The sequence below is a fragment of the Aedes albopictus genome, chromosome 3 (assembly GCF_035046485.1).
Source record: "Aedes albopictus strain Foshan chromosome 3, AalbF5, whole genome shotgun sequence".
NCBI lineage: Eukaryota > Metazoa > Arthropoda > Insecta > Diptera > Culicidae > Aedes > Aedes albopictus.
Window position 1 is genome coordinate 198074353 of NC_085138.1, and position 27107 is coordinate 198101459.

At 37.5% G+C, this 27107-nt stretch overlaps 1 protein-coding gene across 3 annotated transcripts in view; it reads left to right on the forward strand.

Moving 5' to 3' along the window:
- LOC109428135 (zinc finger CCCH domain-containing protein 13) overlaps positions 1 to 27107 on the forward strand; it is a 237446-nt gene that overhangs the window by 124455 nt on the left and 85884 nt on the right. The window contains exon 2 of one of the 3 annotated variants that reach the window (XM_062858375.1): positions 21794 to 21924. The exons of the other annotated variants lie outside the window; for them this stretch is intronic. The gene's annotated coding sequence lies outside the window, so the exon portion shown is untranslated. The remainder of the gene's footprint in view (positions 1 to 21793; positions 21925 to 27107) is intronic. 3 annotated transcript variants of the gene reach the window in all.

Below are 27107 nucleotides of genomic sequence, written 5' to 3' on the forward strand. Positions count from 1 at the left end.
GACAACCGCGGAGGCGCATAACAACTACAGAAGAAGACCTTGTTTACTTTGGCGACCACGAAGCCCTTTAGGTAGTAGACACCAACTCCTGGACGGGGTATTTCCCCGTCGTCCATATCCGCCATTTTTCTGGACCAATCCGCCATTGCCGACGGGAGCTAGGTATGGGTCCGTTATGATGGCAATATCCGTTTCCTACTCAGAAACCGCCTGACAAACCAGTGGTTCAGGTTCAGCATCCGTTACCTGCACTGTGATTTGTTCACAGCGGCTTTCTCCAAGGCCGAGCACCTTGGACCACCCGTTGAATGCCTGATGTTCACGGATTTCCCGGTACAGATCAGACCAATGGGTGGACTCGTGCAGCCTTGTGGCGTATGGCCTTCGGCGCCGCATCTCCTACACAGTTTGCTCCTGTCAGGTACTTTGCAGTTCCATGACTCATGTCCTGGTTCCAGACACCTGAAACAAACCTCCAGTGGCTCGTGGTACGTCCCCAAGTAACACACATGTTATATAAAAGTTACGACAGCGCAAGTTTTGATTGTATAGAAGTTTATTTTACGTTATTTCAACACAATGTTAGAATGACGTAAAATAAACTTCTATACAATCAAAACTTGCGCTGTCGTAACTCTATTATAACATGTGTGTTGCTTGGGTCAGATGACATACGCAGCCACCTTATTCTTTCCTACTTTAACGGACTTTTTTACGTCCGCCACAGGTAGCTGAATCAAAGCTACCTATGTCCCTGCCGGCCCCTTCCGTAGCCTAACGGCTGCGGCAGCCACCTGCACCTCGCACTGTTGCCACAGTGCCACACTGGGCCACGAGCGGGATCTAGCAAGTAAAAACCTCTAGCGTTTTGGGAGTACATTTTTTTGAGTTGGTGTCTTCTGAGACTTGTATTAATTTTACCTGTACTTTTATGTGGTGAAGAAAATTAGTTGGTAATTTTGCCGCATAGGTGGCGCTGCGATACTAACTTTTTTGTCTTACGTCCTAGATGTTTCCCGTCTTCTGCAAAGTTGTAGAGCGTGCAAAAATAAGTAAAGTTGTCGAAGACACCAAAGTTGTGTGACTTCAAATAACAAAGTTATATTAAAAATAGTAAAATTTACGTGAAAATCACGTTTTCATGACTATTTTGAATGTTTATCGCAAATTTATCAATTTTAACACTTCTCACGTGTTAATCAAAGTAGCCTGTGTCTGATGATACCAACTTTACAATTTTTTGGGACCTTTAAAATGTTTTTTTGGGCATAATAGTAAAAATTACTATGATTTTTACTAGCAATTTTTTCAAAAAGCTGCAAATTTCGGCTTAATTTGATGCTTGCTTCAAAATATACAACTCAAGATCTAATTAAATCTGAAAGTTTGTCGGAGGTATAATTTGGTGTTTTTGAGATATCTTGTTTTGAAATATGGGGCTGTCCATAAACCACGTGGTCATTTTTTTGGGACTTTTCAAACCCCCCCCCCCCCCCGTGGTCATTTGTCCATACAAATTTTTTTTTGTGTCCATACAAAATGGTCATTGGCCAAACCCCCCCCACCCCTCATGACCACGTGGTTTATGGACAGCCCCTATTGATGTTTTTATACCTAAATTTTGAAAGAGATGCAATTCTTTATTTCGGATTACGGATTACGTAACGCTAAAACCGGCAATTTCAGACTCCCCCCTCCCCCTTGTAACGCTTTTTGTATGAAAACCAAAAATATTTTGTATGGATCGTAACGCTAAGCTGGACTCCCCCCCTCCCCCTATAGCGTTACGTAATTTGTGTACGATGCCTTAAAAGTGATCCGTGAGGGTCTAATGGCAGGACAACTCCGGAATAAAGAATTGCTTTTCTTTCAAAATAATTTAGATTTAAAAATATCATTATTTAAAAACAAGATATCTCAAAAACACCAAATTATTCCTCCAGCAAACTTTCAGATTTAATAGATCTTGAGAGGTATATTCTGAAGCAAGCATCAAATTAAGCCGAAATTTGCAGCTTTTTGAAAAAACTGCTAGTAAAAATCATAGTAATTTTTACTATTATGCCCGAAAAACCATTTTAAAGGTCTCAAAAAATTGTAAAGTTGGTATCATAAGATACAGGCTGCTTTGATTAACACGTGTAAAGTGTTAAAATTGATAAATTTGAGATAAACATTCAAAATAGTCATGAAAACGTGACTTTCACGTAAATTTTACTTTTTTTAATATAACTTTGTTATTTGAAGTCACACAACTTTGGTGTCACTTTACTTATTTTTGCACACTCTACAACTTTGCAGAAAACGGGAAACATCTAGGACGTAAGACAAAAAAGTTAGTATCGCAGCGCCACCTATGCGGCAAAATTACCAACTAATTTTCTTCACCACATAAAAGTACAGGTAAAATTAATACAAGCCTCAGAAGACACCAACTCAAAAAAATGTACTCCCAAAACGCTAGAGGTTTTTACTTGCTAGATCCCGCTCGTGGCCCAGTGTGAGTGCTGCGACAAGCTCTTCCGCTTCGGTGACCTCGTGTAGGTTTTTCACCTTCAGAGTAGCCTCTTGCGTGAGAGCCCTTACCTCTGCGTACATCGGCTCCCAGATCCACGAGCTTGGCGTCGCTTCGAATCGCCTTCAAGACTTCCGAGTACTTCGACTGTTCGGTCTTGATGACGAGTGCATCGCCTTTCTCGTGCTTGGCACCTACTCTTTTGCGCTTTGGTTTGGCGTTACTAGCTTCTTCTACCTGCGGCTTTGTTTTCTTCTTTTTCCACTCGCCCTTTCTTGAAGGGGGGGGGGGTCCTTCCCTTGGTTCGCCTTACTCTATGGTTGCTGAGGGTCTACCAACGGTCGCAACCTCTTGTTCCGATTCTTCCGGGACGGGCCGGCTTTTTCAGGCCCTTCCCAGCTTTCCGGGACACCTGGCTGGGGTCCGACTTGCCGGCATTACTGCTGATCTTCGGGGTTAGTAATCGTCTTGCCTTGCAGATAGCTCCTCACTTAACGGCTGCCTCGCCCGCTTCTACGAGTGCTTATCACGAGCAGTCGCATCCACCACACCTTTTGAACTACCTGTGAAAGCGAAGGCATCCGTCTGGGTAGACTTCGTATCCTATTCTTTCACAAGTTCCGCCACTGCTGCAGTCTTCATGAGTCTCACATTTTCCTGCTTGGCATCGTCCATCGAATTACGAAGTCGTAACAAGGCCGATTTCAGGTCCCTACTAATGTTGGACTTCGTGAACGCAAAGTCGATGATCTTGCCAAACTACTGCTCAGTCACCTCCATTGCGGGCAGTCCTTCTATTTCTTGGTTGATGGCCCACAATAACCACGCTTCATCCAGTATCTCCACAGGCTTACTTGCCGGGGAGTGGACCGGAGCTCCCACGCTGGAGCTGCGTGCGCGCGCAGCTTACTGCACCTACATCCTCGCTTTTCCTTAACGGAGACCTCACCAACCCACTTCTTGCGAAGGGGTTAGTATCGCCATGACTACTACCTCCTACGTTTGATTTGGTTGTTGATAAGTCTTGTTGATAAGTCGCTTGTTGATCATATGGCCGGCACGAAGATACTCTATGCCTAAGGAAGTCAAGGAAGTTTTCTTCACGAAAAGTTTCTGGGGAATCAAATCCGCTTCCATCAGCATGCTGAATACCCACGTCTTTACAACTGTGGCTATATGAGCGGTTGAATGTATACCTCGTTTCAATTTTAGTATGAAATTCGGCCGATAAGGAACACCGTGCTCGATACACACTGAACTCGGAATTCAGCCCTTCCATTTTCGCATCGTTTTTTTCATGACCCTCCACCGATATCCTCCATGTGAGGCCATTGATTACAGAGTTGGTTTTTTACACGCATCACTTGAGTGCATCCAATACTTGTTCGCTATAGCAAGCTGGTGCGGGCCATCAAGGTGAAAATCGCTTCGTGCCCTCTTCGAGGAGCCAGCAGCCGTATAGTAGTGGCTGAGAAGTTTCCGACTTAAGCAGTCAAGTTGAGACCCTGCTCGTTTTCACTCTTTACGAGATTTTACCACCTCGGGCTAGGTAGACCCTGTCTGCTGTGGCTCCATGCCATGCCAGTTTGGCCAGCCAATGAAATTTATATTCATGTTTTCAATGGAATTCAACAGCCCCGGGCATCATCTTTTGAATAATCTTGTTATGCCCTAAACTCCGCTGGATGCTGCTGCTCTGCTCTGTTGTACTATGTATGCGAGCTGCTTATGAGCAAGGACCCCAAAGGTGAGGAATTACTCACGGACTGACTAGCTGACTGACGATTGTGGCGGCGGTGGCGGCGAGAATCAATGAGTCTCTCGATGAAGGTCGGCTTTGAATTGAAGTTAAGCTGAAAGCCTTCTTACAATAGCCTTTCAGTAGTGATGCATCGGATCTGTTCTAAGACTGGTTTACCTCTACCACCACCACCACCGTCACCGTGGACTTGGTAGTTAATGATGGTAAAACTTTTTGCTGCTGCATGGAGCATGGAGTGGAGCTGACATTTACACATTTACCATTATGCTTCTGACGCATTACACAGAGGGTTGGTATTTTAAATGTAACTATTAGTTACACACCGTGTTCTCATGCAAATTCAGCCTAATGTTATTTTGCACCTACAAATTCAAATCCTTCAATGAATGTGGCTTATGGAAGGCAATGAAATATTGATCAATTTCAATTTATTGTTGTTGGTTGGCCTTAGTGTAAGTTAAATCAATGTGGGCATCATGGTGGGCATTGGTTTATGATGATGCAGCGTCATTAGGCCGAATGGTCATCAGAATGAATTTCAATTTAGCAGAAAACTGGAAACGGATCTGTTATTTTTATCTTTCACAACTAATATTACCAAAAAGTATTTTAAAAATAAAACTAGAAAGAATAGCCTATGATTGAAAGAAGGAAAAATTGATTCAAATATCAGCAGTTTCAGTTCCAAAAACTATGTATTTTGGAAATCATACTAGAAAGAACGACATATGTTTAAAAGAATGAAAAATTCATGCACTGGAATCAATTTTCCGGTCCAGGAACTTTCCGTAAAGGAAATTTCCTTGACTTTTTTGATAATAGCTTATATTCGTGCCTGCCGTACGATATACAGATACAACATGGTCATTGGGCCCATATAGCCGAGGCGGTAAACGCACGGGTATTTAGCATGACCATGCTGAGGGTGACGGGTTCGATTCCCGGTCGGTCCAGGATCTTTTCGTAAAGGAAATTTCCTTGACTTCCTTGGGCATAGAGTATCTTCGTGCCTGCCACACGATATACACATGCCAAATGGTCATTGGCAGAGGAAGCTCTCAGTTAAAAAAAACTGTGGAAGTGCTCATAGAACACGAAGCTGAGAAGCAGGCTTTGTCCCAGTGAGGACGTTACGCCAAGAAGAGGAGAGGAGAGGATGGTCATTGGAAGCGGAAGCTCTCAGCTAATAACTGTGGAAGTATACAGTTGAGAAGCAGGTATTGTGTATTCATAGAATCATCTGATAATGCCATTTCGAATCACAGTTTCACAGTTATTAACTGAGAAAACTTCCTATGCCAAGGATTGTTTTGCATGTGTACAAAGATGCAAAAATAAAACTGACAAGTTCTAACTGTGGATTTTGAGTCTCATGGAGCGCTTATATACACACTTAATTCAGATTGCCGGGATATCAGCATTTTTCTATTCTTTTGCCGAGATTTGCACAGCCGAGTAATCAGCAAACAACAATTTTGCTGAGATCTCAGCAATTTTGACAGTTCATTGCTGAGCTTCGGCAATCGTTTTGCTGAGAGTCAGCTAACAAATGTCACTTTTTGCTGGGATATCAGCTGATAGTTTTACTGAGCAGACGGCTGTGCGCGTTTTTGCCGAGCCCGCAAATCTGTTTTGAGTGTGTACAGTACTGGACAGAATTTAGTGCGCATCGGCTGTTTTTCATACAAAATGCTAAAGTTTGGGGAGTTGAATCTCAGAATCTAATGCACCGATTGATCTCAAATTTTGTTTGGGCATTCATAGTAACTTGAAATTTGATCCGTTAGAAAAGAAAATATTTCTGAGCAAACATTTTGAGAGTATCGCAAAACTCTCATTTTAAGGACAAATGTCTTGAAATCCCGCTTCAACAGTGCATCAGAACTACAGATGCACAAATCTGAAGAAACCAGCTTTAGGGTGAAACATCAAGAAATCCCATGGCAATTTTTCATACAAACTATAGAGGCACAAATCTGACGAACAAAGCATCGAGCCAAGCCGCACTTGTTTTTCCTGGCTTTGCTCACGTGCAAAAAGAGGTAGCTTTTACAAATCGAGAGCATTACCGTACCGTAAAGCTGGAAGGATTGACCGTGTTTACATCCAACGATTTGGTCTTGTTGACGTTGATGATAAGACCTGCCACTGAGGAGCGCTTGGCAAGATCATCGAGCTTGCTGTGCATATCAGAGCACCGTTGAGCTAGGAGAGCAACGTCATCAGCCAGTTCGAAGTCATTTTTAGGATGGTAATGGGCGGCCAAAGCAATCCACGATTTGGTTCACGGTCAATCGCACCTACCAGGGTCTCGTCGATTACGATGAGGAACAATAGCGTTAAGTAGCGTTGCTCACTCCAGCAACGACCCGGATGGGACCGGACAAGACACCAATGTGCAGTACTCTGCACAAAAATGCTCTGTACAGTGCTTCAATGTGTCCGAGGATTTTCTCAGGCACCACATGTTTTCGTGAGTGATACGATAGAACGTTTATTCGTAATCAATGAACACCAGGAAGAGAAACTTTTGGAATTCATTGATTTGCTCCAAGGTGATATGGAGCGTGCCAATGACGAAAAATTGCAAGTGCCGGGGCTTGCATCGAACCATTGGCCATCCACTTATAAGTGGAATGAAGTGGACATATGTGGGCTTCGTGGCCGTGCGACTAGAGGCGTCAGTCATCTATACGTTTCGTAAGCCTCGGAGTGTGGGTTCGATTCCCGCTCCAGTCGGGGAAAACTTTTCGTCAAACGGAAAATTCTCCACTGGGCCACTGGGTGTTATGTGTGTTGTCCGTTGTCATATGTTAGTGCTTGTTCAGTCTGTACAACCTCTGGTTGAAGACGGTGTAGTGTCTTTTTTTTTAAAGTGAAGTGAACGTGTAGCCACTACACCACGGGATCCAGCAAACATTCTCACCTTCTCGTAGGATTTTCGGTGCTTGCGAAATTAGCATGATCCGGGATCCCACATTGGTAACCTCTGAGTTTTGCAATGCTACTCTCCTAGTTGCACACACAGGACCGGATTTACAAATGTGGGGGCACTTTATAAAGAACAGGGGTTTTCTATCTTTTCCAGCTTGCGGCCCACTTTTGATTTTCATAGAATTTGGCGACCACCAGCATATATTTTCATAAAGAAGACATTTTTTGTTAAATTTTGACTGACTGATTACATTTGATAACTTTCATACGTTTTGATGAACTTGCGTTGCGTAGCTCTCAAGCTGTTCTTTTTTTAATTTTCCTTTTGTGTTTTTTTAACTAAGTAAGGTTAAGGTGCCCCGGTGTTCAGCTTCTGTAAACTCTTAGTCTGAGGAATTAAAGATACGTTTCCAAATTTCTAGTGTATTTAAATATTTACAGCTAGTGGGTGAACATCAAGTAGAGTTTTTAAAATATAATACTGCTGGATGAACAGATGAATCATCCTGATATTTTTAGACATATCCTTCATACACAATTTTTATTAAAATCCCGTTCCAATTATTCTGATTTCCGTAAGGATTCAGATTATCGATATTCAGCAGAATTTTTTCGATGTTTAGCCCTACTGAACTTCCGTAAAGGTAAGATTTCTTGTCGAAGTTTGATTATTTTTGTTGATTTTTGGTATTTTTTTTTATTTTATAGTTTGACTGCTGAACTTGGCTGAACATGTAAATTCAGCTAAAAATGCAAACTGCCGGCAACAACTTGAACTCATTTTTATATCAGAATCCAAGTAGAATCCAAAATTTTACCCTTATCTCAACCCTTCTGATTGAAGAATCATAGTTTCCTTATCGATTTTAGAACGTAAACAGTTATTTCAATATACAATATACTCCAGATTATCAGTAGATGCATGTTCTCCTCCATTCTGGAAATATGTGCCATGACCCCACACTAAGACTTATAAAACAAAATTTTGAATAGAATCAAGGAGAAACAGAGTTTCTAGGAAAAACTTAGCTGATTCTCCAAGGGAGTATTTTCAAATTGGAAAATTAGCCCGCGATCCAGCGTTTGAGAAACGCTGATATAGAGATATATATTTTCTTATATAACCCCCATATGAAATATTAATCATTCTCACAAAAATGTGTTAATGGAGGTGTTAATGTCGTTGTTGAACAATTTGAATCTTTAACAATCAGCAGATCTAGAAAGAATGTTGAGATCTACTAAATTTGTTCATAACAGATTTGAAATTTCAGCATGAAAACAGATAAAAGAAATTTATGTAAATTTCAAAATGCTTCTCAAGAGTGTGCCGCGAATTTAGTTCCAAGATTCAATAGAAATTTATGCCAGAGCTCATAGAGATACTGCAAGCAGAGTTTATGCTTCAAATTTTCAAAAAAAATCCAGATAAATTTATCGTTTTAGCGAAATCCAAAGAGAATTTCTAGTGGACTTCTGTAGCAATCTGGAGGAGTTACTAGTGGATCACCATAAAGAATGAACGCTCGAAAACATGTTATGACTCCAAGGGTCGATTCTGGCGATCTCCCAAAAGAAACTTCCTTAAAACTCTGAAATCGAAGTGGAAGTTCTAAAAGAAATGCTGAAGAAATTTGATCGGGAATCCATGATAAGTGCCTGATGAAATATCTGACTTAAATTCCAATGAAATTTACTATTGAATTTCTTGGAAATCTCCGGAAACGTAAACGCAGACAAATTTTTAGCAAATTTCATCTGCAATTTTCTCAAGAATTCTATTAATTTTATTAGGAGTTCACCATGGATCTTCATTTCAGTAAGCAAATTCCTAAACAAAAAAATCATACTGAAACTCTTCAACATAATTTGCCCTAAACTCATACAAGATTTCCTCTAAAAATGGTTCAACAGTTCTAGTGTTCTCCTGTTTGAGTAAGTCGTAAGCTGTGTAAGTTAAATCATACTCAAGAGCTCCAAAAATATTTCTAAATGAATAAAACTTCACACTTCCAGTTATTCGAAATGTTTTCAAAAATATTAGACAGATAAACAAACAATACAGAAATTTATAGCGTTTCGAATTTGTTTAGAATTCAGCTGATGATTTTCTTTAGGAGAACAGGTAATTTATTCTGAGCAGTGCACAAATAAAAATAAATGTTAAGTTTTGAAGGAAAAACATTGAAATTTCATATTGTTTGGACAAATAGTTTGCAGTCTTTTAAAAAAATCTCAACATATCACTGGCACGTAAATAGTAATTTAAAGTTCTTATGACAACAATCAAATTAAGAGAAGTTCATGCAACACTGTTTTTCTTGTTCCACATTCTTTTTTCGTGAACTGAAATTTTGTGGGGGCCTTGAAATGTGGGGCTTGGGGCCCTGGCTCCCTGGTCCCCTCTAAATCCGACACTAAACACACATGTTCTAGAAATGCATATTCATTTCTTATATCCCTTCCGTGATGAACCAGCAAAATTGTGCAGTTGTGCAATAACAGGTTTGCATATTTTTTTTTGCATCTGTTTAGTCTTTGTTTTATGTGATGCAAACTGTGTAAGTAATTGAACTATTAATTATACTTGGATGAGTGCAAACAAACTTTTGTTTACGTTGTATGTGGGATTTACCACAACAAGTTGAGCAAAAAATGGACAAAAACCGATAATTACACAGCAAAAATTTCTGAAAATTACACCCGACGTAAACAAATTTGACATATAAATTTCTATTTAATTTCACTGAATTTTACATAAAGCAATTTCTTGAATAGAATGTTGAACGCAAGCTTCATACTGAGAGCAAGCTGTAAATTTAAAAGCTGATGGACAAATGTGTGAGATATGACGGGGTCCTTTTGTTACAGGCGATATGATGTAACATTTTCAAACTGTGTATGTATTATCTGTCGCATATTTTTTATTTTCAATTTATCTAAGTATGTAGTCAAAACTAGAAATCGAAAGATTAAGAGTAACTCTTTCGAATAAGGGATAATAATTGTTGTTTTGTTGGGAAATCTAAGAGTGCTGGAGAGCTAAAGTTGAGAAGTTTGTATGGAAATTTAAGTTTTTTGCGCTCCGTCCCGAAAGGGATATGACCTATTTCAGACCCAAGATTGGGAATCTCTACATTTTGCAACACTGCTGGCAGTACACTGAGGCAAAAAAACTTAGGAAGAGCATAAGATCCCCTTAAGATTTGGTGACATTACGATTATTGTCGAAAGCCATAAATTTCACTTATGATTAAGAGGGAGAAAATTTTATGTCCAGTCACTTACCAAAATCATGTGTTTTGCTTAGAAATATCATTGAATCAAAACTATAACTATCGTAAGTTTGCTCTTATTGAAATCAACTACTGAAACTTATAGAAATCAATATTAATAATTATGAATGTCATATCGTAAGCAAAATGATATACCTAGTCATGTATTGTGGATTTTTTGATGAAATAATTCTGCTCCAACTCATGTCATGTGTCTTGAATTACCGCGTAAGCAAAATGATCGATTTCTCTTCATCGACCCCATGGAACAATGTGACAAGGAGCGTATTCGACTGTACTTTCATTTATTAATGCAAGTTTGCATGGTTTGTTTTTACCACACAATGCAATCAAACTTGCTTCTTGTCACTTTTACGAAAAACGCTAGGATCAATTAGAGGAATCGATCATTTTACATACGTATAATTCCATTGTTGTTGTTGATTTGGGAGAATTCATGGGAGGATTTGATTTTGAGTGTCCGATAGCTCCGAAAACTGGTCTGTGAGTAATGCTTGCTTGTCTAAGACGCTCGCAGCATGCTGGAATCCATACCTTCAATGTAAAGTTCTTCATACATTTCAATTATGGCTTTTTCACAACCATGTCGCTTATGTCAATCTTAAGTTGTAGATATGGAACGCGTTCGCGACAACTATAAAATTAATACGCGATGAAACAGTAAAATCGTACGGTCATAAGTTTCGACTTATTAAATTCCTAAGTATTTTTGCCTCAGTGTAGTGCCCCTTGTGACGGACAATTTGAGAAACAACTTCAATTTCCTATTATATCACATGCAAGTTGTTCCCGGATACTGCGCATCCCATTTACACTCCCGTGCAAAAGTTTGGAGTCACCCCCTCAAAAACATGGAAATGTTTTTTGGTCATATCTCAGTCATCTTTCATTTAATCCACTCGTTCTTAGACTGTTTCGAAAGATGAAGAGTTAGATTTGATTCGTAGGTACTTTTCACAAATTTCATATGAATCTTTTAGTATAAAAAGTTTACCTAAACTTACATGTTTTTCCTAAATCTGTACGAAAAACTGTTTTCCGTGTAATTCAAAATTGGGTCGACCAAATTTTAAAATTAAAGTTGCATTAGAACCCTATTTCTATTCTCTTTGAGAGCCATTCATTAGATTTTAGCGGAAAAATTCATAATATAATTTAAATTATCGAGTTAAGTTTACAAGTCACCGTGCAAAAGTTTGGGGTCACCTTTCAAATGAAGTCTGTGTCGATTTTTTATTCAAATGGTAATTTTTTTGGTACAACTCCAATTCTTTCTATGATAGTTGAATAGCAAGACACAGAAATGGTTATGAAATGTTCATAAACCGAGTTCTAGACTAAGTTAAGTTAGAAAATGGTATATAAAATCCATACTAAAACAGGTAAGTTCGTTATATAAAAGGCGAAAGAGGATGGAAGTGAGATAAAAATTACTAATTTGTGAATTCTAACCTATTTAACTGTAAGTGTTAAAACCACAAATACACCATTACCCCAAAAACCATAACAACGAATGCCATTTCTATTACATTCGAGATTTTGTGTTTTGGTGCAAAGCAAAGAGATAACTTTTTGATGAAAATGCCATTTAAATTAAATTATGTAACATTCCTGAAACTTATGCATTTTGAGGTAATGGTATGTTTGTGGTTATAACACTTACAGTTATATAGGGTAAAATTCTCGAATCAGTCATTTTTATCTCACTTCCATCCTCTTTCGCACTTTATATAATGTACTTTTCTGATTTAGTATTGATTTTATATAACATTTTCTACCTTAACTTAGTCTAGAGCTTAGTTTATGAACATTTCATAACCATTTCTGTGTCTTGCCATTAAACTATCAAAGCAAGAATTGGAGATGCGCCAAAAAAATGACGATTTGAACAAAAATCCGACTCAGACTTCATTTGGAAGGTGACCCCAAACTTTTGCACGATGCAGCATACTGAGGGGTGACCAAAAACTTTTGCACGGCGACTTGTAAACCTAAGGCATGGTACAAAACTTACGTAACGCTAAAATCGGCTATTTCAGACCCCCTCCCTCCCCCTATGTAACGCTTTTGGTATGAAAACCCAAAATTTTTTATATGGGTTGTAACGCCACGCTGAACTGCCCCCCTCCCCCTATAGCGTTACGTAATTTGTGTACGATGCCTAACTTGACAATTTAAATTATGTTATGAATTTTTTTGCTAAAATCTAATGAATGGCTCTCGAAGAGGATAGAAATAGGGTTTCAATGCAACTTCAATTTTAAAATTTGGTCGACCCAATTTTGAATTACACGGAAAATAATTTTTCGTACAGATTTAGGAGAAACAAGTAAGTTTAGGTATTTTTTTTTATATTAAAAATTTCATATAAAATTTGTGAAAGGTACCTACGAATCAAATCTAACTCTTCATCTTTCGATAGAGTCTAAGAACGAGTGGATTAAATGAAAGATGACTGAAATATGACCGAAAAACATTTCCATGTTTTTGAGGGGGTGACCCCAAACTTTTGCCCAAGGAGCGTATGTTGAGGGAGCGTTATTTGGGAATCAGTGCATAAATGGGAGGGCGTTAATTGAGTTTGGTGCAAATAAACTGAGCATAATTATCCCAGATCGGACTCGATCTTAAGACTTTAAAAACAGATAATCGAATAATCTGGGTTATCGAGCCATATGCTTGTTCATGTTATGAACTTGTTTTTTTTTTGTTTTGGTGTAACTTCCACCTTCAGAATTTTCAACGGAAGATTCCAGTAGGCAATAATTCTGGAGATTCATTCAATAAGGTCCTTCTAGGGGTTTCACAACGGATGCCTTCTGTTGATTCTTCCAAATCCTTTTATGGATTTTTTCTGGAGTTTCTCCTTGAAATCCGTCAGTAGCTCATTTAAAGATTCTTACTGCAGTCTAGGAATAGTTATAGAGATTTTTTCAAAAACTTCTGAAAGCTTTCCAGAATAAACTACTGGAGCGTCACTAGAAAAAAAAATATCAAAGAATTTTCAATGGAATTCCAACAAGAAGTCTTGGAGGATTACCACAAGAAACTCGTTGAGGATTCCCAGAGGTTCGGCTTGATTCTGGACAGAGGGAACATTTGAAGGATTCCCACAAGCAGGGCCGTATTTACGAATGTTGAGGCTCCGGACCGTAATGTTGTAGGACCCTTTTTATAGAAAAATATTAATTATATAGAAAAAAATATTAATTATCCTTACTGGAAAAAGATGATAAAGAGAATATTACGACATTCGGAGTTCCACTATATCGCTTTTCTAGATCGTACCAACGCCTTGACTCCTGGAACTACCTGCGACCGTTTTCTGTTTTCAGCGCCTAATGATGGAACCGTGAATACCAATTTCTCGAAAACATCCCACTCACGCGTCACCGTAATTTTGCCGTTCCGGCTCCTTTCAAAGAGAACGAATTAAATACCAAAATAATTGATGAATGCTTTTATTAACCCGTATTTTTTCCTTTTTATTTACAGGTATGCTTAATATAGGTGTCGTGACCAGAGGGAATGTTTCTTAACCCACAGCCTTCGACGACCACACAGAGGAAACTCTTTAAATGGTCCGTATTATCAAATTTAATTGGCAAAAGTGACTAACAATACTTGATACGATTCTGTTTGCTTTGTATGGAGTTGTCTTTTTTCATGAAGATCATTAGGATTCAGGAATTTCCAGAAAGCATAAAAAAACTATTATTCTTTGCATCTGTCCAACAGCTGATGCCATATTATCCCTAATAAACCAACACCATACATGGATCATAATGTAGACGGTTAAATATTACCACATACTGTTCGAATTGCATTCCTAATAGATGGTTAAGCACGTCTTCTGGATATCGTTTATGCGGGATTGAATATCAAGAATTGACAACAGATTATTATAATTTTATCATTTATGTGGCTTACAATGCAAGGTTTTAAAATTTTGATGATTGTAAATGTTTCAATCCTCCAATTCTAAAAACATTTACGCATCAAAATCACATTTTCTTCCCATTTTGAAACAACATAACATTTATCACTCTACACGTTTTGCTAAAAAAATAATTAGAGGACGTTCCACTTCCATCTTTGCAAAAAACCTCACATTTAAATGGTTGTCACTTCAATTCGTAATGTTTTTTATTTGTATTTTAAGTTAGCTCAAAATATTCTAAGTACAATGAGATACAAACCAAAAACTGAAGCACAACTTCTAAAAAAAAATATGATTTTATTACAGTTGGTGAGGGATCAAAGTGTTCTTAATTCCGGTCAAGAACAAATTTGTGACATCTTATGAGGAGCTTTTCTGGAATTCGCTTTAGAATTTTTTTTATGTCTGTCATTATCGAACGTCAGTTCAGCGGTGCTATCTCGCCAGTTACTAACAATTTCGTAAAAAAATCGAAATTTGACGAATTGTGAATTCCTTCTTGATCTAGAAGTCCTTTCCACGAGTTTATTATACATTTTAACTAACCCCTGATTCCCACCAATTTTTTTATGCTTTGCCTGTGTGCAAGATTTTCGTGTATCTTCTTTAGCTAAAAGTTCACATTTTTTCATGTTTAAGTAAATCGGCAAAATCACAAAGTGTTCCAACATGATCAATTTGTTTTCTTGTTGATATTATTTCACCTGATAAAAAATCTGTTGAAAATAACTGTCATTCACTGGCAACCTTTTGATCTGAACCTTTCATAGATCAGTCTGAGTTAATTCAAAAAAATAAAATTTGATGGCACCTTCAACCAATTGATATTTTATGTTTCGCTCTAGGTTTTGCTCGAAGACAATCTCGACATTTTCTGAATGCTGTGCTCAGTAAGTTTAAATTGTATATCTAAACTCGTAAATACTACACATTGCCCAACAAAATTTTTATCAATAGATCGGCCTTTCTAAAATTTACCTTCAAACAATATTCATTCAAAAATCAATCCCGTACTTCTATTTTTTCATGTGTCTTATTCCATGCCCATGCAATGTTTCATATGTTTTTAATAAAATGCATTCTATATCATCAACACTCCATGTTTTGTGATTTAGTGGGAGTTGCATCTTCATTTTCAAAAATCAACGGTCGAAACAAAAATCTGCGTTTCTTCAGAAGCTAATATCTTTTATGCTTTTTTTGTTTTAACCTGCTAGTCTATCCTTCGCACTATTTCGCTATTGCCACACTTGCTCATTATCAGATCATATGCACTTGCAAATCTGTTCTATTCTATTTCATTTCTTTGAAAATTCGTACTTTTTTTTACTCTCGAGTACATTTGCGTTTCAAAAGCTTTTATTCATCTCGCTAGCTTGCCGTTAGCCTAGTATTCCATTACAAAAGAATCGCTCAAATAATTTCTTGACCCCGAGCAGAGGAAAATATCAAAATTATAACATCGGAATCACAAAACCTGTTTTTATATCTCGGTTTGTTATTATTAACTTATTAAGTCATCACCGTTCCATAACATGTTCTGTTGGGCAATCTTATTTTGTTATGATCGTGCTCTTGGCATATTTTCTTTAAATTACATTTCAATAACATGTTTTGTTGTAGCACAAGTTCAGTTATTATTGTGTCATTGAGACTGTACTAACATTTAATCATTAATATTACAACATAACTAACTTTGCAATCAAAACTACACCATTCGAGATTTTCGTTGTTCACATCATTCCGTGAGGAACTGTAAGAGAAAATATTATTTTGTCATCAGTTCCTCTTCTTTCTGACATTACGTTTTAACTGTGACAGAGCCAACTTATCAGCCCTTTGTTTTATAAGCACTTTGAAAAGTATACCTGTTTTTTTTGGTCCCAATTTCAGTTAAGTATGAATATGAATATAGAGAGTGTGATAGAGTGTTAGCCATTTTATTAAACATTTTGGATCAACTGGCGGAATTTAAGGACGAACTACACTTTTTCGACAAAAATGTAAAAAAATAAGTTATCAAGAAGAAGAACTCTATTGATTATTATTTTTAGACATTTTATTTTTATTGATTTCACTGCATCGATCCCACTTAGATTCACTTGGATGAATGTGTCAATGAATGAGATAATAATGTAAATTAATCTTATAACAATGAACCACCTAATAAAGGGCTTCTAAACGTCGGTAGTTTTTAATCTTAAGTTGTTTGGAAAATAAACGAAAACTATTGCTTCTCTCTGTTTTCGATAATAAATCGCTTGCGACAACAATAGCGTCCCAATTATGAATGAAACATTTAACAATAGATGCTATTGTTGCGTATCCCATTGAATTCATATGGGACTTTAGAGGAGTTCCTATCCGCAACAGAAAAAACAGCAACTTTTGTTTTCAGATTGTTATCAATAACTTATTCATATCAAAATTTGTTATTGAAATATTTTAAAAAATCGCTGTTATTAAGTTGAAACTAACAAAACATGTTATTAAACAGGTCTTCCAGGAACATTTTCATGTTATATTTTTTGTTATTTTGCCGCTTTTGACAGGCAAGTTTAGAACAGGATATGTTATATGAAAATAACTCTTTCCGTTACTCAGTTATTTTTCCAAAATAACACATTATATTATGCTGTTGCTATTCCCTTCTGCTCGGGACTGATTCTTAGCACAAACTTTCTACAATGAGTTTCATTTTATTTCTCCAAAACTGTGAAAAAAAGTGGTTCATTGAATGGCTTACCCATTTTTTTCCATTCGGCAGTACTATCCTTAAAATAACGTCAGTTTGCTTATACTCCTCAGTAAGTCTGCCTTTATCAAGTCAATTTTTTTACTATTCCCCTTTCCAATCTGCCCTTTCTCCACACTACAAGCTTTCGCATCTATCATGCGGTCATTTTTCGCATCAGCTCGCTTTTCAAACGCCAGTTCACTTCCGTTTCCAAGCAGGTCTGTCCTTTTTTCTTGTCAGACTGCACAAAAACAAAACTGTAGGCAAAAATCACAACTGTCATCTCTTAAAATTTCAGATATTGCACATGTATCTTCTTTCTGAACGCAATACTGACTGAACCAAAACTCTGAAATTTTGTAGGCTTTCATTCGTAATTTTACGTTGCATCAAGAGTTCGATAGCCAACAATTCTGCCACACAATTTACTTAACTATGGTGAAACATCAAGAAATCCCATTGCAATTTTGCATACACACTTTAGAGGCACCAATCTGACAAACGAAGTATCGAATCAAGCCGCACTTGTTTATCCTGGCTTTGCTCACTTGCAAAAAGAGGCAGTTTTCCAAATCGAGTGCATTTGTTTACGATTTTTCAAGATTGGTGCTCTTGAAAACGTGAGTAGGGGTCCAAGTCGGCCATTGTGGCAGCCATATTTGTATTTTCTGAAGTTTCTCCCTAAACTACTGTCCGTCATTCTCGCCAATAAGACTGTCCTTTTTCATGCCAGTCTGATATTGTCACACTTGCTCACACTTTCAACTTCATATTCAATTGCAAAACTGTCCTTTTTCTTGCTAATTTTCTATACATTATAACTTTTGCCAATCTGTTCTTTTACACGCCAGATTTTATTCGCACTGACGAAGCTGTCTTTCTCCTCACCAGCTCGTCTCCACTTTAGCAAAACTGTCCTTTTTTCACATCAGTTTACTCTCATTTACCAGCAAGTCTGTCCTTTTTCACACCAGACTGCATTTTTTACTGCGAATCCGATCAATTTTGGCAGATATAATCGAGCACTTGTTCCTTTTCTACATTCTACAATGCCTTGTTCGAGCACTTTTTGCTTTTTATGCAGGCTGGTTTGTCAATTTATTGTTCAATCTGTCATTCAAATGCCACTGCTTTGACTCTCAAATCCTTTTTTGAAATCTGTTCTGTTGCCGTCCAATTACCATACAAATTATCCTTAAAATTATGATATCAAAGCTGTTGTTTTTCACGCCAGCCTGCTAAGAATCTACACTATCTTGAATCCGATTGTTCTTTTTCAAGCAAAACTGTTCATTTGCAGTGCCAGTTTGCTAATAACTGTTTGTCTCTTATCAAATCTGGCATTAAGATGGCTTATAAATGCGAACTTGTAAGTTCAATGTCTGCCGTCCAGATTGTCCTGAATTACTGTCTCATCCTTGGTATCATCGAACATTTGCAAATGATCAATTATTCTCGGTTTTGGCCATCTGCCCTGATCACGGCAGATTACTACTTCCAGTTGTCCAGCAAACTGTCCTTTTCACGCGCCAGTTTGCTATTTCCGTTCAATTTTGACCAAACTGTCCTTTTCACACGCCAGTTTGTCATTTTATTCTTTTATTTTATCAAGCAAATCAGTCCTTTCACGCCAGATTGCTTACATTATTTTTCTACATGCAGGTAATCTGTCCTTTTCCTCGCCAGATTACTGTAGAAGAGCAAAACTGTCCTTCACGCCGGCCTGCATAAAATTATCACACTTTTTTTTCCACTTTTTCCATTTTGTTCACTTCATTTTCTTCTGGGAGATTGCTGCGCCAATTGTCGTGACCAGAGGGAATGTTTCTTCACCCACAGCCTTCGACGACCACACAGAGGAAACTCTTTAAATGGTCCGGCTGCTGTAGAAACGTTCCTTCCGGAATATCTTCGTGCTCCGACGAATAAAGCGGTGCCACCCGTTTGCTTATCGTCGGAGCTAACTTCTGCTTCCAAGCGTTCTGATGCTGCTAGTCTGTGCTCTCTAGCTCCTATCGTGTCTGAAATCGTCTATCAACTGACCCGCTCACAGCTCGGCGCGCAGTCCGCGTGACAAGTCGACAGTCGACATTCCCATTTTTGGCAGTCGCTTGGACTGTGAAGCATTGGGCAATTTCGCAACATAGAAATGGGTGCACTTTTTTATCGAATATGTGGATACTTTTTTTCGATGTATTTTTTTGAGCATTGTTTTATAATTTATGTTTCCAGTCTCTTACTCTACAATAGGATATTCTTTATTTTTGGGCAAGTAAAAACACTGTAATCACTCATGATTTTTTTTTTTGTTCGAAACCTTGGTTGAAAGTCAGTTTTCAACAACTTTTCTTAATCTTTATTACAGGTATACCTCGATTTAGTGGACATTTCAATTTTTGAAATGTCTATAAAATCGAATTTTACATAAAATCGAAGCAAAAATTTTTATTTCATTTTTATTTTAATTTTGTACTAAAATGTACCAAAACATATAAAAATTGCATGGAAATTGAGTTTTCGTTAAAAGGCTCAGAGTTTTTGGCATATATTATTAATTCTCGCTAAATAACGATAAACTACTATCTCGCTATTTTGTTACCATCGAAATCTTTCGTCTCCAGAACTATGTATGGTTGATTCAAAAGCCAATATTTTGAGCAATGGACATACACAAAATTCTTGTTGCATAAATGTCCCAAAAAATTGAAAAAGTTCAGAAATTCATTCAGGAATTCCCTTGAAAATGTCTCCGAGGATTTATTTACCCTGGAATTTCTTCATGAATTGCTTCATAAATTCCTCCATAGATCCCATTTACCGAACGATCTTTCTGTATAAGTAGTGTTGGTTTGTACTGCTATCTGCTCAGTCGCCTTTTGTTGTAATTCTGAGGTGTTAAATAAAATTAAGTGAACGCAAAATTTTCAACTTTATTACGACGGTCTCCGAATAAAAACTTCCCAAATCAAATCATCATGTTTTAGAATATTTCAGAAAACCTTGCATGTGTTGCTTCAGAAGAGTCACAAAGAATTATTTTACGATATTTGGCAAAAATTGCTTAACCGATTCCGCCATGGTTTGGAGAATCTTTTGAAGGTTTCTTTAATAAATCTATCAAACATTTCTTAAGAAATTCTTCTAAAACATCTTTCTATTTATGTTGCAGAAACTTGTCCGAGTATTTGGCCAAAAAATCCTTTATAGATTCTTTCAAAAATCTTCCATGGATTCATTCGGAAATTTACTTCAGAGATTTGTTCAATAATTCCTTCTATTCTATAAATTTCACAAATAATTCTTTCAAAGCATCTTTCATGATTTACTTCTGACATTCCTTCACTTTTTTTTCCAAAAAATTATCCATGAATTTTAGCAGACATTCCTGAAGAAATTCTTACAAAAATGCGTTCAGAGATTCCTTCAGAAATTTCTGTAGACATTCAATCAGAAATTTCTCCAGAGATACCTTTAATAAAAATTTCAGTGATGCCTCCAGAAACAATTTTTCAGAAAATGTTTCAAAACTTCCTTTTAAAATTTGAAGTGTGGTTACTTTTGAAATTTTTAAAAGGATTTCACCAATAATTCCTACAGAAACTTCCTTTTTTTGTAGAAATTCTTCCAAGGATTTATTCAGAAAATCCTTCGGAGTTTCTTTTTTTTCGAGCCTTTTTTAGATTTTTCGTCTTCAATAAATCATTTGGAAACTCCTTTAAGCATTCTCTCAAACGATCACCCAAAGATTTGTTCAAAAAGTTTCTACGCTACGGGGTTTGCTTTGGAAATTACTCCAGGGATTTTTTTAATCTGAATTTCTGTCAGAAAAACCTTCTGGGATTTCTCTAGAAATTCAAAAATTCCTCCAGAGACTCTTAAAAAAAATGAGATCTATTCGAGAATTTTCTGCAGTGATTCCTATAGAAACTACTCTGGAGGATCCTTAACGAGTTCCGTAAAAAAATCTCTCAAGGGTTCTCGAAGAGATTATTTGGAAACAGATCGTAGATTTACTTCAAAAAATCATCCAGGAAATCCTAAAGAAATTCAGTCAAAAATGTTTTCACAAAATCTTCTAGGGATTCCTTTAGACTTTAGAATAACATTTAGAAATTTCTCCAAGAACTCCTTAAAAAAGTATTGCACAGATAGCATCCAAAGTGTTGCATGGATTCAAAATATCAAAATCATCATCGAATTTCTGCAGATCTCTTTAATAGAGATTCCTCCAAATTTTTCTCAAAGCATTCATCTAGAAAACCTTCCATTAACATTCTCGAATAATTTGAGAATCAAAACTCAAAACTCCTTCAAAATTTTCTTAGAAGCTTTTTAAAGAGCTATCTCCAATAATTGCTTCAGGAGCTCTGCAAGAGATTTTAAAGGAATATCCTAAAATTTCTTTACATTCCTTTGGATATTCCTTCTAGAAATTGCTTAAGAAATACCCCAAGGATTACTTTTGAATTTTTTCTACAGATTTTGCAGACTTCTTTGCTGAGGATTGCAACGGAAAAGCTGGAAGATATTCTTGCAGAAATTGACACAGAGATATCATCAGAAATTCCGCCGGGTATTCATCTATGCATTTTCTCTGAAATTTCTCCAGGATTTCCTCCAAGTGACGTCACCAATTGAGTTGCATAAGATCAGCGGTAGAACAAAAGAGACAACTGATGGTTCTCGATGTTTATCTGCGCCACCTGTAGCTGTACCTCATCGGGGAAGTATGAGATTAAGGTAAATATATAAAACTAAGTATGTCATGAGGTATGCTTTGCCGCTATTATGGGTGCTTCACAAAACAATTTATTGATATGAAGTGCTCCGTATGTCAAAAGGCTGAAAACCCCTGCATTATAAGTCATCATTATACAAACTGCAAGTTTTGAACTGATCGAATATTAAAAATTTTACCTTAAAAAAATGTACATAAAATCGAGGTTAAATGTACATAAAATCGAAGTACATAAAATCGAGGGTCTATATAATCGAGGGTCCACTAAATCGAGGTATACCTGTATCGAGATTTTTAACGCAAGGCTAGTTCATCTCGGGAGCCAAGGCTGTACTTTGCTTCCGAAGGAAGAACTAATATTTTGTGAGTTTGTGGGGAGTGGTATTCGATCGCAGTCATGTTGTTCTAACCATCCCATCAGGTGTTCATGAAAATTTTGTTTGTTGTTTGCAGGGAACTTTAGAAACTACTAGAAAAGTTTCAGGAAGGTTAAAAAATTTCAGGAGGTTCCAGAGGGCTTCAGTAGTGTGTAAGGGAAATCTACAGGTAAATGGTGGACTTCTGATGATTTTCAATTTTATTGCATTTTATTTTATTTCAGGAGGATTCAGAAGGACAGGAGAAATCATTTGCTTAAATGATTTTTTTAGATTATTCCGCTAAATGCCGTACAAGGCAGTTGAAAATTCATGGAAAATACTCATATCTTATAATTTGTCTACCCAAATTCTTGTGACACAGCCTTACGTTTGTAATGTATGTTCTAGAGAATACTGCAACTGAAGGTAAAGTTTTCATTCGTAAACCTTTGCAGAATTTTAGATTAAACCATGCTGGCCATTAGCAGGTGCTGACCTCAAAATTTTAATCGGCGGTGTATAATATACGGCTGCTGCGATATGACCCAGACTCGGGCAGAAAATCTCCCTAATAAAGCTAACAATAATAATAATATACGGCAGGCTTCGGTGGGCTGATCAAACAAATCAGTGATAGATATTAGATCACCAAGAAGATTTGCAAATGCATGGAGTTTTTGTTTTTTTTTTGTCTAGCACATTTTCACTATTATGAAGAATACTCATTCATACTTTGTTTAATGATTTATTATCTACCATTCATGTTTTTTTGTGGCACATTTATCGCCGATTCCTCCTACCTGGCGTTTACGTAACAGAAGCCGATATCCTTCTCGGCGTAATAGTCTTTCTAGTTCAGTAATGCACGATGTCCCGTCGTCAGTCCGTCAGTAAATGTAGTGGCGTAAGGAGATGTCCATAATTAGCCGGTCCAGAAACTTGTCTAACATAAAAAGTGTCATAACGACTGAGAGTTGCGAAACTGGTGCCGTATTTGCACGAATTTTACGAACCTAGCCGGTCGACTAAGCAGCATTCACACGTATTAGGAACGCGTTGATACGTTCGTATGTACATACATACCCATATGTTCATGCAGAGAAACATCGAAAAAAGCTAAAGTGCTTATGGCACTGACTGACAAAAACAGTACCTACCACTTGCTTCGCATCTAACTGGGCATGCTGAAACTATGGTCGATAATAATCGAGGCACTGCCGCGACCAGTCGCCGGCTCTGACAGCTTAAAATGTGGGTATGTGGACGAGAAAAATAAAAATATTCATGGAATGGAATTTGTCGGACTTGGTCGACGGCGGTGGCGTTGACCAACTGAACGAACCAATTCAGGCCAAGCGCCGCCGAGCCCAGAAAAGAGCTCGCGACTCCGAAAAGAATAGGCAGCAAGCGAGGTGCGTTTCTGCGGTGGCGGTAGTCTCCGTCAAGCGGCTTATGATCAGACTTGGATAATGTCGAAACGGCTTTAATTTATACGGCAATTATTAAATGCGTGCCTATGTGATATGTTCGGATCAATTCCTTCAATGACTCCAATTATGAGCTGCTTATGAGAAACTGAAAAGCTGACATATGGTGACTGGTTGCTTCTGTAGCACAGTGTGGGACATATAAGTTCAATAATGTGCATTATTTTAGAATCGAGGTGAACGGTCACGGCATGATGAAATTCCAAGATTTTTTTGTAACGATACTGACACTCGAGTCCTGCAGTCTTCTATAAGACGCTATTACCCGCTGCAATTTATTTGCTGTTTCGTATAAAATCTCGATGATTTCTTGTATTGAATTAGGGACTATCACAGGCTTGTCGCATACCAAAAATAAACTAAATAGGTTTGCAGCTAATTTGCAACATATTACGGCCATATGTAGCAAATTACAAGCTTTCAAAAATAAATATTCAAAATCATTTCATGATGAATGAACACATCCCAAGTATTGAGTTTTTCATTAATGTTTAGACTACTGTGATAATTTGAGAATCTACTAAATCATCATTTCTCAGCGAAATTTCACACTAATCAAACTTATTTTGTTTACCTGTTGTGCATCCGACACCCCTGTTATGAACTCAACCGAACTTGTGCATGCCAGCCGCTGCGAAGTCGTGTGCGAAATTCGACTGTGATGATAATGAATTTCGGCCGAGTCTAAATGGGTGCAAATGTCGCAATAACATTTTTTGTTCAAATAGACTAGAAAAGGATCTCGGAACCTTCTAGTTCTTGGGATTTCCAGTTAGCGTAGTGGTGAAAGGCTATGGATCGCCAATCCGGAGACGGTGAGTTCGATTCCCGTTCCGGTTGGGAAATTTTTCTCGACTCCCAGAGTATAGTGTATCATTGTACTTGCCTCACAATATAACAAATTCATGCAATGACAGGCAAAGAAAGCCGTTCAATTAATAGCTGTGGAAATGCTCAAACAACACTAAGTTGAAGCGAGGCAGGCCAAGTCCCAATGGACGTCGAGCCATAAAGAAGAAGAAGGTTCTTGGAACAATCATGAAACCAGAATGTATTTATTAGGTTTTATGACAGTTATCGTATCCTCTACAAGACTAATTTGTCATCAAAATATTAAGGCGAAACTGCTTCATGGGCAGTTTAGTGGCTTCAAAAGATTAATGCGCTACTGAAAGCCCTTAAACTATTCCTGAACCGCTCCTAACAACCCCATGAAAACCCCAGATTAGTTTTTGAACGCACTATGGATACCATGAAAACCGTTAAAACCGCTGCACAATGGTCCACGAACCAGATTTACGAGGAAAGATGCATGCAGCGCCTTCAAATGGTTTTTTAGACAAATATGGTCTTCTACAAAGTTGTCCCTAAAAATAAGGCCCTCTTTTCAATATACATGAAAATTAGGGTGGTCCATATTTTCAAAGAAATTGGTAACCAAACTTTTTTATTTGCAAGAATAACTGTATACATTCTTCGGGAAAATTGTAGATCTATCCATTCTGAGCAAGTTTGCCGAGGACACTATTTTATGTAGCTTTAAAATTGAGCGATCTAGAGGTATTTTTCTGAATAAGCTTAGGGTGGTTCAAGAAAACCCGGTTTTCTGGCGTTAACTTTTTCAGTTTCGATTTTTCATCAAAGTCGCCCAAGAAACACTTGTAGAGCATTTGAAGACGCGTCGTTGCCTTTTGTACCAAAAGAGACAACGACCATCTCAGCGCACGAAACGACGCGTCTTTGAATGCTCTACAAGTGTTTCTTGGGCGACTTTGATGAAAAATCGAAACTGAAAAAGTTAACGCCAGAAAACCGGTTTTTCTTGAACCACCCTAAGCTTATTCAGAAAAATACCTCTAGATCGCTCAATTTTAAAGCTACATAAAAAGTGTCTTCAGCAAACTTGCTTAAAATTGATAGAACTATAACTTTCCCGAAGAATGTATACAGTTATTCTTGCAAATAAAAAAGTTTAGTTACCAATTTTTTTGAAAATATGGACCACCCTAGTTTTCATGCACATTTTAAAGAGGGCCTTATTATTAGGGACAACTTTGTAGAAGACCATATTTGCCTAAAAACTCATTTGAAGGCGTTGAATGCATCTTTCCTCGTAAATCTGGTTCGTGGACCACTGTGCAGTGGGGACGTTGAACCATAAGGAAGAAGAAGGTTCTTGGAACAATCATGAAACCAGAATGTATTTATTAGGTTTTATGGCAGTTATCGTATCCTCTACAAGACTAATTGGTCATCAAAATATTAAGGCGAAACTGGAAGCATTTCCTCATTTTTTTGGTTTATGATTTTTCATTAAATAACGAAGCAATATTTTCAAAATCGGTTTTCGCACACATACAGAGTATGGATCAAGGTATCTTCTGATTTTTTATTGTGGTTGAAAATGTTTTCCATTTTTGCAGAAACCATTTTTATTTGTGAAATTTTGTTCAAAAATGGTTTCTACAAAAACGAAAAATATTTTCAACCACAAAAAAAAAATCAGAAGATACCTTGATCCATACTCTACGAAAACCGATTTTGAAAATATTGCTTCGATATTTAATGGAAAATCAAAAACCAAGAAGTGAGGAATTAATTTAAAATGCAACTTTATTGAGTAATTGCCGACGATATAAAGTTAAAGTTGAGATCCCTCTAAACGCCGCTGAATCATTTTGAGATTCTATGAAACGCCCAAGATTGGTTCCTTAAATCCCTTGAAAAGCTTTAAACTTCCACAAACGCCACTGGAAACACCCTGAAGCCCCTAATACTTCCTGAAACATTCTTTTTTTGTAGAATGAGAAAATCTGCTGATCAGATACCCAAGGGGCAGTTCGTGTTCAGCCGTCAGCGGAGATAGAATTGCGAGATCTACAGCAGCGTGTTTTTTTCACAGTGGAAGCATTTGGCCGGTCTGGCTATTGTTAAGCAAAAGCTTTGTGATATTGACTTTGGGACGAAGCAATTGGTACAGAACAAAATGGAGCTAAGGAACATCCACACCAACTGTGTGAAAGAGAGGTTCGATGCGAAGTCAAAGATGCCCACGGACAAAGAGGTGTTGCTTTCTTCAGGAAGCGAGAATGGAAGCCGAACATGCTTACAGCAATGTTTCGGGAACCGAGGGAATACAGCGTGTATGTCAAGTTCCAAAGTGAGGAATTAATGAAGGCTAAATTGCTGCGATGTCCGACTACGAACATTTTCTCGTACGATGACGGACAAACCACGACGGTTTCGTTTACTACGGCAAGGGGTGACTTCAAGTACATCCGAATTTTCGGTATTCCCATTGAGGTTAAGGATAAGCACGTGGCGAAAGTCTTGTCAAAA